Raw genomic sequence first — 16501 nt, 5'->3', positions numbered from 1 at the left:
ACCCCCATATGTCTCAGTTCAGGTTCTTGGCCATCTGGATCAACATCATGGTCATGGACAATGCAGTCATCAAGAACTGTGTAAATAAAAAGTAATATCTAATATAACCGTCACCAAATGTGGACAGTGTAAAGTCACACTGAGGAGAATGTAACCTTCGAATGGGGACATGCACAATACAATGACATGTATATAGCATTGTTTGAGTACATTTTAAGTCTTGTTAACTGTTGGTTTTGCACCATCCTTTTAAATGTCATTCAATAACTGGCACATATTAAAGAAACAAACTTTGCTCAGCTGCACTCTAGAGACAATGCCAATCCCTTAACCAATACAGACATTTTAATTCCTTGAATTGCCATGACCTTGTAAACATTATAGGCATGACTCATAGTTTAAAGAGACTTATCTACGAAGCAATATAACAACTATCCAACAAATGCATCACATACTAATATTAAAATAGACAAGTGTCCCAAAGACAAGGGTTCCCACTTTTGTCTGAAAACTCCAATAATGTAAAAATAACTATTATTAAAAACATAGCATTAAGTTTGAATACCTGATTTACTATGTGGTAGACATGTAGAAACAATGAAAACAATGACATGTATATGCATATGTGTAACAAAATTAAAACTGTAGACATTCTATTCTTTTGATAAAGGTAATTTAAGGCAAAACAACAAAGCAAACCATCAGTATTTTTGGTTTCATGTAATCATTCCTATATGTAACAGTTGCCAGCACTCAGAACACAATTGTGCTTGAAGTCCACAGGCAAAAAAATAAACATTTATATTCATAAATAATTTTACTGCTGCATTTCTTGATTACAATTATACATATAGCTGTTGGTAAATATCAATTCCTTCTTTATTTGAATCTAACTTGTGAATGTGGGGTTTATGGACAAAGTCCCTATAAACTGAACTAGCCTGAGTGAGGTACATGAAATCTTTGTTTTTCAAAAGGTTTCACAGAAAAGAATACCTTGATCTATGTAGTTTTGAACTCCATGCATCAGTTCTGGATGTAGGCCATCTGGTTCAACATTAAAGTCATGGACACTGCAGTCATCAAGAACTGTATAATATAAAAAGTAATATCTTATCTAATTATGACAGTAAAAAGTCAAACTGAGGACAGTGTAGCATTCAAATAGGGACATGCAATGCGGTGAAGTTCTATGTGACCCATCCTTTTCAATTTAAGTAAATAACTGGCACATATTGCAGATAAAAGTTTTTATAAGCCCAACTTTAAAGACAAATTTAATCCCTTAGCCAACAATATACATGGCACAGACAAATTCATTCGTTGAAAAGCTCAAGACCTTATAAACATTAGATAAAACTTGTTTACGCATGCCACAATGTTCAAAGAGAATTGACTACATAACAAAATGACAAATATCCAAAAAATTGTCACAGATTCAAACAGGAATATGTCCAAATGACACAGGTGCCCTACATTCCACTTATGTCTGAAAACTCCAATAATGTCAAAACCTGTATTATTATTACTCACATAGCCTTAAAATATAGCTTTCAGTTATAATTTCTGATTGTCTCAGTGGTAACATGTTTGATTTTGTTACCAAAAAAGTATATAGTTCGATTCAAAATTCCTTGGACCAGTTTTATTAAATATAGTAATTAAAGTATCAGGCTACATGTACATGTATGACAGATTTTCACACAATAGCATTCATAATGCCTTCAAAAATTAACACACTTCTTAATACAAAGTACTAATTCACAGGGCTTTTTTCCCTGTTTTTGTGGAGCGGCCTTGGCCCCAACCCTCATTATGTGAAAAAAGAGTTGCAAACAGTTCAAAATTGTGAAAAAATGAGTCAAAAACTGTTCAAAATTGTGAAATAATGAGTTGTGAACTTTCTAAAGTTTTGAAAATTTCAGTCACAAACTTCTTGAAATTGTGAAAATTTGAGTCGCCAATTTCTCAAATTTGTAAAAAACATCCATTCTCACAGAAGGAAAAAGCCCTGATTTAGCTATCTATGATGTATGTTGTTTTATCACCATGATCCATACAAATTATTTATACCTCAAAGTCCTCACTTCTTTGAGTATTGCAGACTGCCTGAGCTAGGTAATGTAGTCAAGTGGCTTTCCCCAAGCTCCAACATCAGTGTATAAAGCAAACTTGTCCTGAAGATTAAAAAATTTATTACTAAAACACATAAAAAATACAAATTAATACTCATGAACTTAATGAAGAGCTTGAAAACTGTATAGATCTGATGTCCAATTAATTAATTATGCTGTATTAGCTTGCATAGTGTGTACTGTGTAGTGACTTGCATAGTATGTACTGGCTTGCATAGTGTGTACTGTGTAGTGACTTGTATAGTGTGTACTGGCTTGTTGCATAGTGTGTACTGTGTAGTTACTTGTATAGTGTGTACTGCCTTGTTGCATAGTGAGTACTGTGTAGTGACTTGAATAGTGTGTACTGTGTAGTGACTTGCATTGTATGTACTGGCTTGCATAGTGTGTACTGTGTAGTGACTTGTATAGTGTGTACTGGCTTGTTGCATAGTGAGTACTGTGTAGTGACTTGAATAGTGTTTCCTGGCTTGCATAGTGTGCACTGTGTAGTGACTTGCATGTGGAGTGTGTGTACAAACACTCAAGCCACTAGAGCCTGCATTGTCATGAGTTATCACTTTGGGAGCCACCAATTAAAGCCTCTATAACGCTCAAAGTCAATGAAAATTTTGTAAAGTATTTCGTAAAATAAAGTTAACACCTTAACAATCAGTGTTCCTTATAGCAATAGCCACAATTTCAACGCTGGATATGGTATGATTACATAGCTTTTGTAGATACAAAATGCTCCTTTTTATTTTTTTGTGACACAATTAATTCCATGTTATTAAATGGAAATAAATATGTAAATCAAGAATAAAAACGAGCATTTTGTATCTACAAACATCTATTTTACCAGACCACGTCTGGCGTTGAAATTTCGGCTATTTCCATAAGGAACAATGATTTTTAATTGATTAGCTTTATTTTACGAAATATTGTACGAAATTTTCGTTCATTTTGAGTAGCAATGTTTCTTTAAGCATTGATAAATATAACAATGTAATTTCATGTATTTCATGAAGAAAGCAAGTTTAAAGATCCCCCAAAAGGGCAGTAAATGAAACCAGTAGATAAGAATTACTAGTAGCATATACTACAGCTACAGAGCATTTTAGGTCAATTTAGTATAACCCTTCATTCTTAAAACTAAGTTAGTGTCAAACAACAATCTAGTATTTCAGGAAGTGTTATGCCAGTGATTTTTTTTAGTGATTATCAAATTAGAATTGAGTACTAACTTTATAACTGCATTTCTTGTATAAACAGAATGATGAGAGGGGAACGCTACCTTAGAGTGGGTAGAGTTTTTCATCAGATACAGTGGCATAAATAAAATTAACCAAATAAAGTTAATAAACATATTTCAATTTAAAATTGAATAAAAGTTCAGAACAATCATTGCCTTCAAATGCACAATAAGCTTGTTTTAAAGCAACTATTAGTTTTCAACTGAACATACAAGTTAAATTGACAGTTGGTTTAAAGAACATAACCCTAATAAACGATGGAAGAAATCTACATCAGTACTTGTTTATTTATTGCTTATGGAAGCATTTTCTTCGTCATTTAATGCTCTTATGTCTGCTTTCAAGTTTTATTGTCATTTTAATCTGATTATTTTGCAAATAACTGATAGGAAGAATCAAATGTACATACTTTAATATCCCAGATATGTTTACAATGCTACTAGCACTGTCTTTTAAAAATGCCTACAGGTTTTATCGCTATGTATTAGACCGGGAAAAACTATTTCTTTACATTCACATTATTGACTTTCTGAACAATGTAGCGAAGAGCTAAAAATCTAGTTTCAAGCTCTTTATTATTAGTTATCTTTATTAAGACAGCTTCCCATTTTCTTACGCTAATTTTTGCTGTGCTCTTATTTGTTGCAACACAGTAAATATGGCTCAAGGATTGATACGGACAGGATTTTGTCAATTATTACAGATCAAACTGCTTAACGTGACTAATTGGTAAGTTTTGATATCAATTTAAAAAAAATAAATAAGAGTTTTAGACAAATAAAATTGATTGCTTACTCAAAAACACAGTTCTGTAGCTAAATGCAACATGCAGCATATTACACAATTCCATGAAAAATAATCTACAGGGTTTAAATACTTACCTTTCCGTTGTTAACTTCAAGTAGGCAATGGACTGGTCTCACGCCTGGTTTGGATACTATAACGTCACAGCTTTTCGAACTGCAGTTTAAAAATAACAATATATATTGTGTGGATTTCAAAACATGTTTCAAATTAAATAGCGACATTTCATTTATAGATGATATTTACTGTATTATTGATTGCTCAGCACACAAAAAATCATAGTGTCAAATTTAAGTCAAGTTCAAGTATTCTATACAACCCATGCGAAAGACATCGGACCTCGGACATTGCCGATAAAATTTGCTGAGGTCCTGTATTATTCCCGACATTGTCGGACCTTGTGTCCGACCATAAATAAATTGTGTGTTTTGGTAAAACAATGAAAACGAAACTAGAATATGAACAAATATCGATTTCAATGTTCAAAACCAAAATATGACCAGTATTGATGCTAATGTTAAGAACTTTATAAACACAAACGTCCGCCATTTTATGCAAGCGCTTATGAAAAGTGAATTTTTGGATGGGATCATTCCCATTCCCATGGATGGGACGCAAATTGCGTCACTTGATTTACGCATGTTAAGTGGGAATGATCCCATTGAATGTGCGAGCATATTCATATTCACTGGTCATATTGGGTTATAACGACCAATCAATGAGCGACTTTAATTTAATTTATTATTCATAAATTTACGTATTCTGTGTATAGTTTCAGTGTGTTAATAATATCTCATTGTGTGCATTAATGCCGATGTATTTTTTTATTATAAAATACTACATGTACCGAGTTGCACGATATAGTTACGGCACATGGTCTGTTTTGACACTCACGCTTAAACCTTTTCCATGCGTGGCACTCATCTCTGTCAGCAAAAATTACGCGCTCTTATTAAAACACAGGCTTTACATGGCATCATGTGTTATTCAGTTCTAAAAATGGACATGATGAAATATACTTCTATTTAAATTAAATTGGTACCACATGCAATTTGTTACGGGTATTGTTTTCACAACTTAGTTGCCATAAGTTATTCATTGCTAACCATTTGCATTTAATTTCTCATAAGGAACAATGATTGTTTAAGTAATTGTTTATGGTAAAAAGGTGCGATGATAACCGACACCGTCTTTCTTATACTGTTTAATTACCATTGGATATTGCATAAATTTCAAAATTGTGATTTTTTGTAAATCAATCTGCAATAAACGCTAACTTCAAGACTGACGTCGATCAAAAATAATGATCGCCAGTTTAAGGGGCCTTTTCACAGATTTTGACATGTTTTGAAGTTTGTCATTAAATGCATTATATTGATAAATGTAAACATTGGATCTAAAAAGCTCCAGTAAAAAAATCAAGAATAAAATTTAAAAAAATGGAAAAAAGTAGCCCGCAGCAGGGCTCGAACCAGTGACCCCCGGAGTCCTGGAGTAAAAACCAATTAGACCGCTCGACCATCCTGCCAAGTAAGTTCGAGAGACGTATTTAATACTTTATAATTTATCTTCGTAGTTTCACAAAATTAAACGACAACAGAACTCTCCAAATTATTCAATCGTTTCGCGTTGCAACGCTTTATAATTTTCAGGTTTTTAAATCGTCAAAAGATGCATTTAATGGCTATATTAGACCATGGTAAATGTTCAGTATTACTGTTTCTTCACAAATATCATAACTAAAACGAAAATTTGCGAATCTGAAACAACTTTTTTCAATTTTGTCAATTTACCAAATCGTAAAAAGCTCCCTTTAACCATGCCCTTATGATACGCATTCTCGTTACCGATTGGACGCTTTGGCGACTGCAAAGTTACCCTAGAAGTTTTTGTGGTGCATCTTTGTCAGCAAACATGGCTGTGTAATGTGACTATTATTCGATATGAGACAACAATATGAGTGCGGATTATCGGACGTCTGAGTGCCTTCTGCAATTTGTAAAAAGAACGTTATACTGCCGATTTTTGGCGTAATTTACGGCCGGAAGTGCTGACTAAACGGGCATAAATTTAATTATTTTATTGTATTTAGATTTGTAAAACAGTGTGAACGTCAGAACGATAAAAAAAACTAAACACTGTATTTTTATTGTTTGTTTAAAGCAGAATAAAGTCCGGTAAAATGCGTTGAGGTCCGGTACATTTTAAAAGTTATCGGACCTCATGTCCGGTAAAATTTGTTTGTCTTTCGCATGGGTTGCTATATTAGATCTTTATTTAAGCAACAATGTTTTATAATATTTTAAGCGAAATATGTTATATTATACATTGAAAATATTTATATGTGCTTTATTATTTGCCAAAATTCAATTTTGATAATCATTTTGATTTTTATGCTATTGCATGCACTGTGGGGTAATGCAAATTGGTGTTTTTTGATTATCAGGACCAGGACATGTATATTCAGTATCAGACAAGTAGGCTTTGAAGGTAGCCAGTCCTGTGGACCGTCCATTCCCAACAGTAAAGGTCAGTAAAGGCCTGAAGGGTTTTGGCTAATGAAAATCCATTCGGGCTAGTGGGAACAATTTAAACATTTATATAGTCGGGCTACTAAGAAATTTTACTTTTTATATATGTGTATAAGAATTTGGGCTAATACTTTAAAATCTGAATTTCGCACACTGTATCAGTATATGAAACATAGCAGCAAATAGGACACAACAACTTAAATTTTCATCTCACAAAATGACTAGAAGACTTTATTCACATTATAACTTTAATGCATTGTAGTTAGTACAGTTTTAGATAATCAATATTTTATGTTTTGCTTATGTGGCATCTCTATAAAACCTTTAACAGGGTATATCTATTGCTGTAATTCAGAAGCATTAGATGATCCTTATAATGACTGCCAAAAAAAAATAAAATGTTATGTACACATACTTTCCTATCAAATAGTATGGATTGACCAATGGAAATCTGTTGCTATCTTCTTCAGTTCATGTCTATTATCTCTATCTTCTCAGTAATCGAGAATTGTTTATGTTTGCGTGTGACAGTATTACTCATAGCCATCTTGGCGATGTATTTCGTGTACAGAGTCAGAATGACCAGTTGCGAAATTTAACGATTTATAGTACAGTATACTGCCATTATAACCTGTGCAGGGACACTAATTAGTTATTTCTTAAATGTTAAAAACAACCCCAGTCAGTAATCAACTGTTTTCATGCTTCATTGCGTGCCATAGTATGCCGCAAAATATAGGGTGTTAATACTAGCTAGAAACGGTTTTCTGCTTAAGTTAGCGAATTCTCAGATTTAAACGTCATTTAGTTATCATGCTTGTTGGATTTTCGGAAGCCATAGCTGAAGCACGATATACCGGTCAGCGCGATTTACCGGTCTGCGATATATGAGCGTTTCAGTGTACTTTAAACAATCTTGGTTGAGTTCCAACAGATGATGCTTCATGCCAAATATCTATTAAAGCCTCAGACCTTGCAGATTTAGAGATTTTTTTTTCATTTCGGTTGGCATGCAATTCTTTAAAAAAACTTTCACTCTTGGCAATTTACATCAAGACTTGCCCATCGATTTAGTAGGAGATGTCATTTAAGTACAAATGTTGACACACGACCCCCGTTGACGAAAAAAGACAGGTTATAAAAGCATAGATGAGCTAAAAAATAACCGTTTTTTTACAATTGGGAATTTTGGGGTATGAATTGGGAAAAACTATGCATATTTGGCATTGCGAAAGGGTCCGACTATCGGACCCATGAAGGCAGTAGAAACAGGCCTCAGGCAATTCATCTGGCAGTTAGAGCACAGTCAATTTCGGGACAGACGGATCAACTAGTAGTGGGGGTGTAAAAAGGGCCATTTAGAGGAAACATTTCTTTATTAATAAGTACCTTTTTCGTCCATGGATATGGTCCTGCACCATAATTATACACAACTTCTTCTCTGCACGAGAGATGACACTGGCACAGTCACCTGTAGCGTCTGACCAGTGGCAGAATGTCACGGAGGGCAACGAAATACAAGCTTGGTAGACCCTCCTCCTCAAAGCACTGCACTTTGCAATTGGGGTGTGTGGAGTCATTTACAAGCCTTTCAAAACTGCCATCTTCTGTAGTTCCATCAAACCTAATTGAAAGAGAAATAAACAATAACAGATTTGTAAAAGTTAATCCATATATATATATTTAACCATATAGTATAAAATAATATATATAAATATTTTATATTTATATGCAAGTCACTACAGTGGCACATACACTATGTAAGTCTTGAAATTGGCATACACACTAGGTCAGTCACTACACTGGCATAAAACTATGGAAGTTACTACATTGGCATACAAACTATGCAAGTCACTACATTGGCATATACACTATGTAAGTCATGAAATTGGCATACAAACTAGGCGAGTCACTACAGTGGCACACACACTATGTAAGTCATGAAATTGCCATACACACTAGGTGAGTCACTACAATGGCATACAAACTAAGCTAGTTACTTCATTAGCATACAAACTATGCAAGTCACAACAGTGGCACATGCACTATGTAAATCATGAAATTGGCATACACACTAGGAAAGTCACTACGCTGGCATACAAACTATGGACGTTATAACATAGGCATAAAAACTATGCAAGTCACTATAGCGGCAGACACACTAGGTATGTCATGTAATTGGAATACACACTAGGCAAGTCACTACACTGTCATACAAATTAAGTTAGTTACTACATTGACATACAAACTATGCAAGTCACTACAGCTTACAAACTACTCCTATAAATATATATCGATCTCATATCGTTGAATGTCCATTTACAATAGTATCGTTTTAACAAGTAAAGAAAAGTAGGAAGCTTTAACGGCTGCAAACAATACAGATGATCATGCAAAAGTCACTTAATATAAAATATAAACATTATTTTACTAGTTGCATTACAATAAAGTTAATAAAAACTTACAAGTAATGCTATTTCAGATCTAAAGACACTATCATTGTTCCATTCCAATTGTACAATATGGCACTGTGTCAATTGAAAATTGCATTGTGTAACGTCATTGGTCGGTTATAAATAACTTGTTTCTCTAAACATAGGATTATACGAAGGACTAGACAAAATTAATACCAGGAATGCCTAATTGATTTTTGGTTAGAACTTTAATCTTGCCATGTGTGTTATTAATATTATCATGTTTGTTTATTTCGTATCGGATCCAGAAGGCCAATAACAGCCCAAGTGGACAATGATTATGCATACAGTGTTTACAAATGTGCAATATATAAGGAAATCAATGTATGACAGTTGAAACATATATACTACTACGAGTTATACTAATACTAATAATACTAAAAACATTAATGATAATAATAATAATATTATTAATAATACCACTACTAATACAAATAATTATTATAATAATAATAGTAATGATAATAATTATAATAATAATAATAATAATAACACATATTTTCTACTAAAATGGTGCAAGGTATATCATGTAAATTTACATAACATGCAACTCAAGATTGTTGGTTAAAACACACCTCAAACTGCAAAAAGCAAACGTGTAATAATTGTAATAATGATAATAATGCAATGTAATTTGTGAAATCAGGTTATATAACAAAATACAAATAACTATGATTCTTCCTAATTACACACTAGAGTAATACAAGCATGATATATAATTTTTATGTATTATACATATCCATTGTTACAAAAGCTCTACTAAAGAATGTACAAAAAGTTACTATTAAATACTAGCATAGGCTCGACTACTTATTCGAAAAAGAGAAACAATAAGTAGTTATGAAACCTAAACAATAATGAATATAACTTTCATATTGACATAACTGAAACTATACTTTTTTCTAACGCCTTGTCTTGGCTACCTATTCGAGATCGAAAAATAGATAGCCATAAGGCTTGAAAATGTTTAAATAAATGATAACAAAATTATAATAATGATCGAAAAGAACATTAAATATTTCTTTCTAATACAAAGGGCAGCTGCCTTGAAATCAAACAATTATGAGCGTCAAAGAAAAATAAAACAAAATAAACAGTTTATTGTGAGAGTTTGATATACATTGCGTATGAGTGTGATATCGCACTTAACACAAATGGATCATAACCGATAATATTTTGGAAATGATAAATCGTATCAAAAAGTTATATGAATTTTACATAATTATAAATATCAAAAACATAGGGGAAAGTACACATGAATATTGTTTGCTTAATTGACATTTTCATGAAATAAAACACAATATTTGTAATCTTTTAATGAATTAGTTTGACATTACATATGTGTTGTTTGTACGAACTTGAAAAGCGTTAAAAATGTAAATGCACAATTTTTTAATTACCAATTTATTTTCTGAAGTAATAAGTGCTACAAATTTATGCATATTTGGTCTGTGACGAAAGTATGATGGAATGTATTGTTTTCTTAGTTCTGAGTATAAAATGCACTCAAGTACAAAATGAAACTCATCTTCAATTTTATTACATACGTTACATTTTCTTTGTTCTAGTGGAATAGGAGTGGGTCGTGCCCATCTGCCGCTTTCAATGTGCAGCCTATGTGATGCCAGCCGTAATTTAGAAAAACTTATTCGAAATTTACTTATTTGACAATAATTTAGGTACGGTTGAAACGAAATATTGCAATGTGTTTATATAAGTTAGCTCTGCTGGAGTTTTCAAGCCTATTATTCCAGTTTTGGATAAACGTGTCGCTCAGCCGTTGTCTTAAGGCAGATATAAAAATGTTTACATTACCAACATCTTGGAAAAGCCAAGCGTCATAAAATCCCAAATTACTTAACAAATCCTTAAATAGTGTACACCAATTTTTCTTTGAAGGATAGACGATGCTATCATTTAAAAGAGTTAAATATATTTTCTTAATAAATTTGTTGTCTGGGGTTCTTAAAAGTTTTACCCAGTATTTAATAATATTTAAATATCTTCTGGATTGATAATTAATACGTCCAACCTCACCATATACAAAATCATTTTGTGTGCATTTTTTTACACCCAATAATTGTTTGCAAAATTGCATATGAACCCTTTCTATTGGTAAAGCCTTAAAAAAGCCCCATACCTCGCTACCGTAATTCAATATTGGGGTTATAAGTTTATCGAAAAGCTCAAGTTTGTTACCTACTGGAATTTCCGTAAATTTGTATAAATACTTTTTCAGTTTAAAAATTGCTTTAAGTGCTTGTCCAGCTAGTGTGTTTGTGGCGTCGCAAAATGACCCGCCAGACGTAAAAACAACACCGAGATAATTAAAACGGTTGACGATATCTATAGTTTTGTTGTTATAACGAAAAGAAATGTTTGAATTGCGACCGCCTTTGCGAAATATCATTATTTTAGATTTATCTGTATTTACTACTAGCTTCCATGTGTTGCAATACTCGTGTAATAAATCTAGACCCCTTTGGAGTTCATCTGCGTTATTAGCAAAAATAATTATATCATCCGCGTAAAGCAGTAGAAACATTTTAAAACAGTTAATATCAATTCCATTTAACCCATTCATCTGAAATTCCTGTTCTATGTCGTTTAGATACATGGAAAATAAAAATGGCGACAAACACTCACCTTGCCTGACCCCTAGCATGCATTCAAAGCTATCACTTAAAGTGTTACTATATTTAACTTTTGATTTGATGGAGTTATACATTGATTTCATTACATCGAGTATATTACCACGTACGCCTAGTTTAATTAGCTTGTACCATAAATTGTCTCTTACTACATAATCAAATGCTTTAGTGAAATCTATAAAAGCACAATATAACTGTTTGCCTTGATTTAAAACATGCGATAATAAACCGTGTAAAACAAATCATGTGTGTTTACTAATATTATTAATTATATTATACTTATTTTTTGTATTTCATAAAGAAATATATTATGTAGACCTGTTTATTAACTGATTTTAGCAAAAGATAAGGGCATGCAGACATAGAACTGCTGTATATTTTCGGTCAAAGTCAAAGCAGTTCTTTATTTGAAAGTAACAGATAAATACAATGTGTGTGTAATTATTTTTTTCCTCAAAATGTATAAAAAGTTATATTTTGAAATAATTCTCACACTTTTTAGGGGCTATCGTTGTCATTTATGTATGCACGGTTAATGATGGGAATGCTGTGCTGCTGGGGCAGCTGAAGTTTCACCTTTGTTTATTTTACTAATGATAATTTAATGTATTAGCAAAGATTAAACAATAAAAAGTGAACTGCAGCTTGAAATCAATTTAGTTTTATTATTTTAATTATTTTGACTTAGCCTAGATCAATTTATTTTTTTATTTTAATAATTATGACTTACATGTAGCCTACGAACATGAATTGATCGGAAACATTGAAATGTAAGCCGATTCGTCAAATGATCCAATTTTGCAGAAAGTAGATCCCGCCTTTGCGTTATCGTAAATACGTACCCTCGCGCGTGGTTACAGTACACTGAAGAAATTCAAGAATAGAAGTTCGCTTTTCATGGTGGATTCCAGAAGTCATTTAAGATAACCAAAGCAGATCTATATTGTTGATATAAGATATTTCTTATCCAGGTAAAAACATATTTTTATGGACTCAGTAGCTCTAGATTCTATATACATAAATAAAACATTGAATTAATGCCTATAAACTATAAGCTATTAGTACAGAGTTTAATGTAATATAATGGAAGTTTTAAACATTTTTCGATTTTCTCCCTGTGTTTCAATATTTTTATGTGGATGGTAATATATAGATATAAAACAGATATTTTTGTGTATGTATCCTTTGAATCGGACACAATGGCCTGCATTTAAATTTTCACAAGAACACAATTTTAACTACAAGCCAATATGGATTATTTTAAAATGAGTTGTTTTCTGTCTTAATTTTTAACAATTGAGTTTCGGCTAGTTTTTCAATGTCAATATAGTGAATACGTATATTGTATGTATGCAATATTACAGCAGCTCAAAATTTTAATCTTAAATTTATATACATGTATATTCGGTTGATTTAAAGTCCAGTCATTAAACATATGGTATACTGCACCGCGCTTGAACTGTGACATACGCTCCTCTTTTTTCTATCTCACTATCTCGGTATTGAATCATATACATTTTCTTAATGGGTATATCTGGAACTATATACTTGTTTATATAAAGAAATAATAATGTTTTAATCAAAGGCAGATATCTGATTTTCAAAGAAATTGTATATCTCTGTCATACATCTTTAAAAATTCTAATTAACGTCTCCTGAGTAATTAACCTTACAATTCGCAAAGTTTTCTTAAGATTTTATATGTGGAAATAACCTTTATAATTATCTTCAGATAATAAAATTCAATAAAGAAATGTGTTTTAAGCAAAAGGCATAACTGACAGGATTTCTATAAAAAACAAGCAAATTCTTAAGAGTACATATCCCCAGCCAATATGCTTCTGGACACTCATACCAAGTTGCAATGAAATCCGCCAAAACACTTCCAAGATATGGCTCCGGACACACAAAAAAGCATTTTTTAAAGATACAAGGGCCATAACTCTGTTATTAAACATACATGCCAGACGTCCCGATCTTGGCAGGACAGTCCTGTTTTTGGGGTGTTTGTCCGGTGTCCTGATGTGACACAATTTTTACCGACATTCGTACAAAATGACATAATGTTCTATAAGGTCACAATAAAATTCGCAGTTAAAGCCCCGTCTAGCTTAAATTACCATCGCTAATCCCTTTATCGCCCCCTTATTAACAAACGATATCTACTAGTCGAGAGAACCAGAGTTGTTTTTGACACCTTATCAGTACTCTATCGGCAAATTATTGATTTTAATCGGGCATTTACACCAGGGTGTTTATATGATAGGGGTCGCTAATTGCTAGCGATAGATGCATCATAGTGAATTAAAAGCCGAATGCATTTGTATTTCATGGCCCAAATCAAGTCCAAAGATTCTTTTACACATTATTCTGTGTATTATACCAGCTGAGGCTAAAAAACCTGTCAAAACACCAGTTTGTATATCAAGCAAATCGAGCGCTGACCAATACACATTGAAGTTTGATATAAATTTATACTTAAGTTTTTTGACTGATTTTCAGAAAACAACTTGTACCTATTGCATCAATCTAAATTTAGAGTTAATTGATGATTGGTTGAATAAAACAATGCTCGATGCGGGCACATCGCATTGAACAATTACGCATGCCCCTGTCCCAAATTGAAGTCAAATAGAGGCATGCCCCTCATTTCACATTATTGATTCATCTGCATTGTGCACATGTGTGTTTACTTCGGGAAAATTGAGAACATTTGTGTTCATGAAATTCGTAAACACATTTATCCCTTATATTTGCCAGAAATTATTAGGTTTTGTAAGTAATGTCCTGATTACTGACTACAGTAAAGTTGGCATGATTGATCGTTTTAGGTGTCCCGCTCTTTGGTCAAATGTCCCGATTTGGACCTGAAAATTTCTGGTATGTATGGTTATTAAAAGATGATGTACAAAGCCATTTGGCGTGCATCATCCTATTATCCATATATATACTCATACCAAGTTTCAATGAAGTCCGCCAAAGCACTTCCAAGATATGGATCCGGACAGACAGACGGACAACGCCAAAACAATATCCCTCCGCCTATGGCAGGGAATAAAAATACAGCAAATTCGGCCTTAATTATTACACAAATAATTTGACGATAAATTCTACATTGCTGTTATTTGTCAAATTCGTCCGTACTAAGATGGCGGCGGGGTCACGTGATAGCCAATATGGCCACGGTCAATTAATTTATTTGTGGATTGTCTATATGGAAAATATTTGTGTAAGTGTAATATAAATGCTGGACTGAGCAAGAAAATAAGGAGCAAAGTAGCCTACACTGTAATGTGTAATAGACAAGTCGACAAGTGAGGTCATGCGCACCTGCTATTTGCAGACTGCCCACTGGTTAGCAAAAGGCAGTTGGCTTAACGCTTATCTATTGATTATGTTGAAAATTACTGTAATTTCCACAATAATTTTAAATCCTTAAAACACAGTGAAACTCAATTATATTATTTATAAAAAATAACTTTTATAGAAAAAATATGATTCAGGGAATAATCTAGAATTTACTAGCTATGGGTCCCTGAACTCGCAGATTTTAGACCAATGAGTCCCAGGCCAAAATTAATGAGTCCACCTTGAAAAAGTATGGGTCCCAAATTTTGAAAGATACCAAGTAGTGAAGAAAATATGTCTAAATCACACTAGCTCAATAACTTAACTTGCATTAAACTTTTAATAATCTCAAAAATTTGTTGAAACCAAAAAAAAAAAAACAAATTCAGAGTTATCACTATCTTGTTTGCCTTTCACATAGGCTATAACATTATCTGTTACATGAATGTAACCTATTATAACATTTCAACTTGATTCCAATCGATGATAATATTATTGTTAACATCCGAATTGCGAGCTTGATAATATTATTGTTTATGTCCGAATTGCGAGCCGTTTACCTACCATTATTAAAGTTTAGATTTGTTTGTTTTGGATTCTTTAGCTTCAACACCTTATTTTGGAGGCATTTTTTCTGTATTATTTATGACTAAGTTACACAAAGTTAAAGCAGGTTTTCGTCCGGGGACTCAAAAAAATATCATAACACGTTCTATTTTAAAGGTCGATTCTAATTGGTTTGTATTATACATCAGCGACTAGAGCCTTTCAAAAGACTTGCTGTGAGTCGTCAAGCCTCATTCGGTTAAACTTAGCGTTCATTGCTACACTTTTGACTCGTACACAAGATGGTTCGTACCTATCGTGATTCACGTATGCGTTAACGGATACAGTTCAGCAATGCGTCCGAGTGGACGCACATATTTCAAAACGATGCGTCTATTTCGATATTTGTGCGTCATAGACGCGGGACGCACATGTAGATTATTCCCTGAGATTGTATTTTTGTTTTCGCTAATAAAGCATTTGAAGTCATTTGACATTGCTTCTAAGTTGAAGACCAATGGGCGGTGTCAATCATTTAGGCTAATTATAACAAAAAATAACAATACAATTATTCCAAAGCCGATGTTGGTTTGGCGTGATATAGTTATTATATTCATTGATTGTGTTTGAGTAATTATTTTAGAAGTTCTTACTTATTTTCTGATGAAAACATGACTAACTGCATATATTTTCCATATCAGTAACCAGCGCTTTTACCAACCAGTGACTGCGCATGCCCAAAAATTACCGATTGTAAGCAATAACAACCAATTTGTCTTT

The 16501-nt window shown here is 32.8% G+C and overlaps 1 long non-coding RNA gene across 1 annotated transcript; it reads right to left on the bottom strand.

Moving 5' to 3' along the window:
• Positions 1-995: 995 nt before the first annotated feature.
• LOC127837443 (uncharacterized) lies at positions 996-8284 on the bottom strand. Its single transcript, XR_008029289.1, has 4 exons — positions 8092-8284; positions 4249-4327; positions 2088-2177; positions 996-1089 (listed from the first exon to the last, which is right to left on the bottom strand). It is a non-coding gene; the product is annotated as an uncharacterized LOC127837443 (long non-coding RNA).
• Between the last annotated feature and the right edge of the window lie 8217 nt (positions 8285-16501).

This window comes from Dreissena polymorpha, chromosome 7, assembly GCF_020536995.1.
Source record: "Dreissena polymorpha isolate Duluth1 chromosome 7, UMN_Dpol_1.0, whole genome shotgun sequence".
Taxonomy (NCBI): Eukaryota; Metazoa; Mollusca; class Bivalvia; order Myida; family Dreissenidae; genus Dreissena; species Dreissena polymorpha.
The sequence above is the reverse complement of the archived record's forward strand: the minus strand, read 5'-3'. Positions and strand labels throughout refer to the sequence as shown.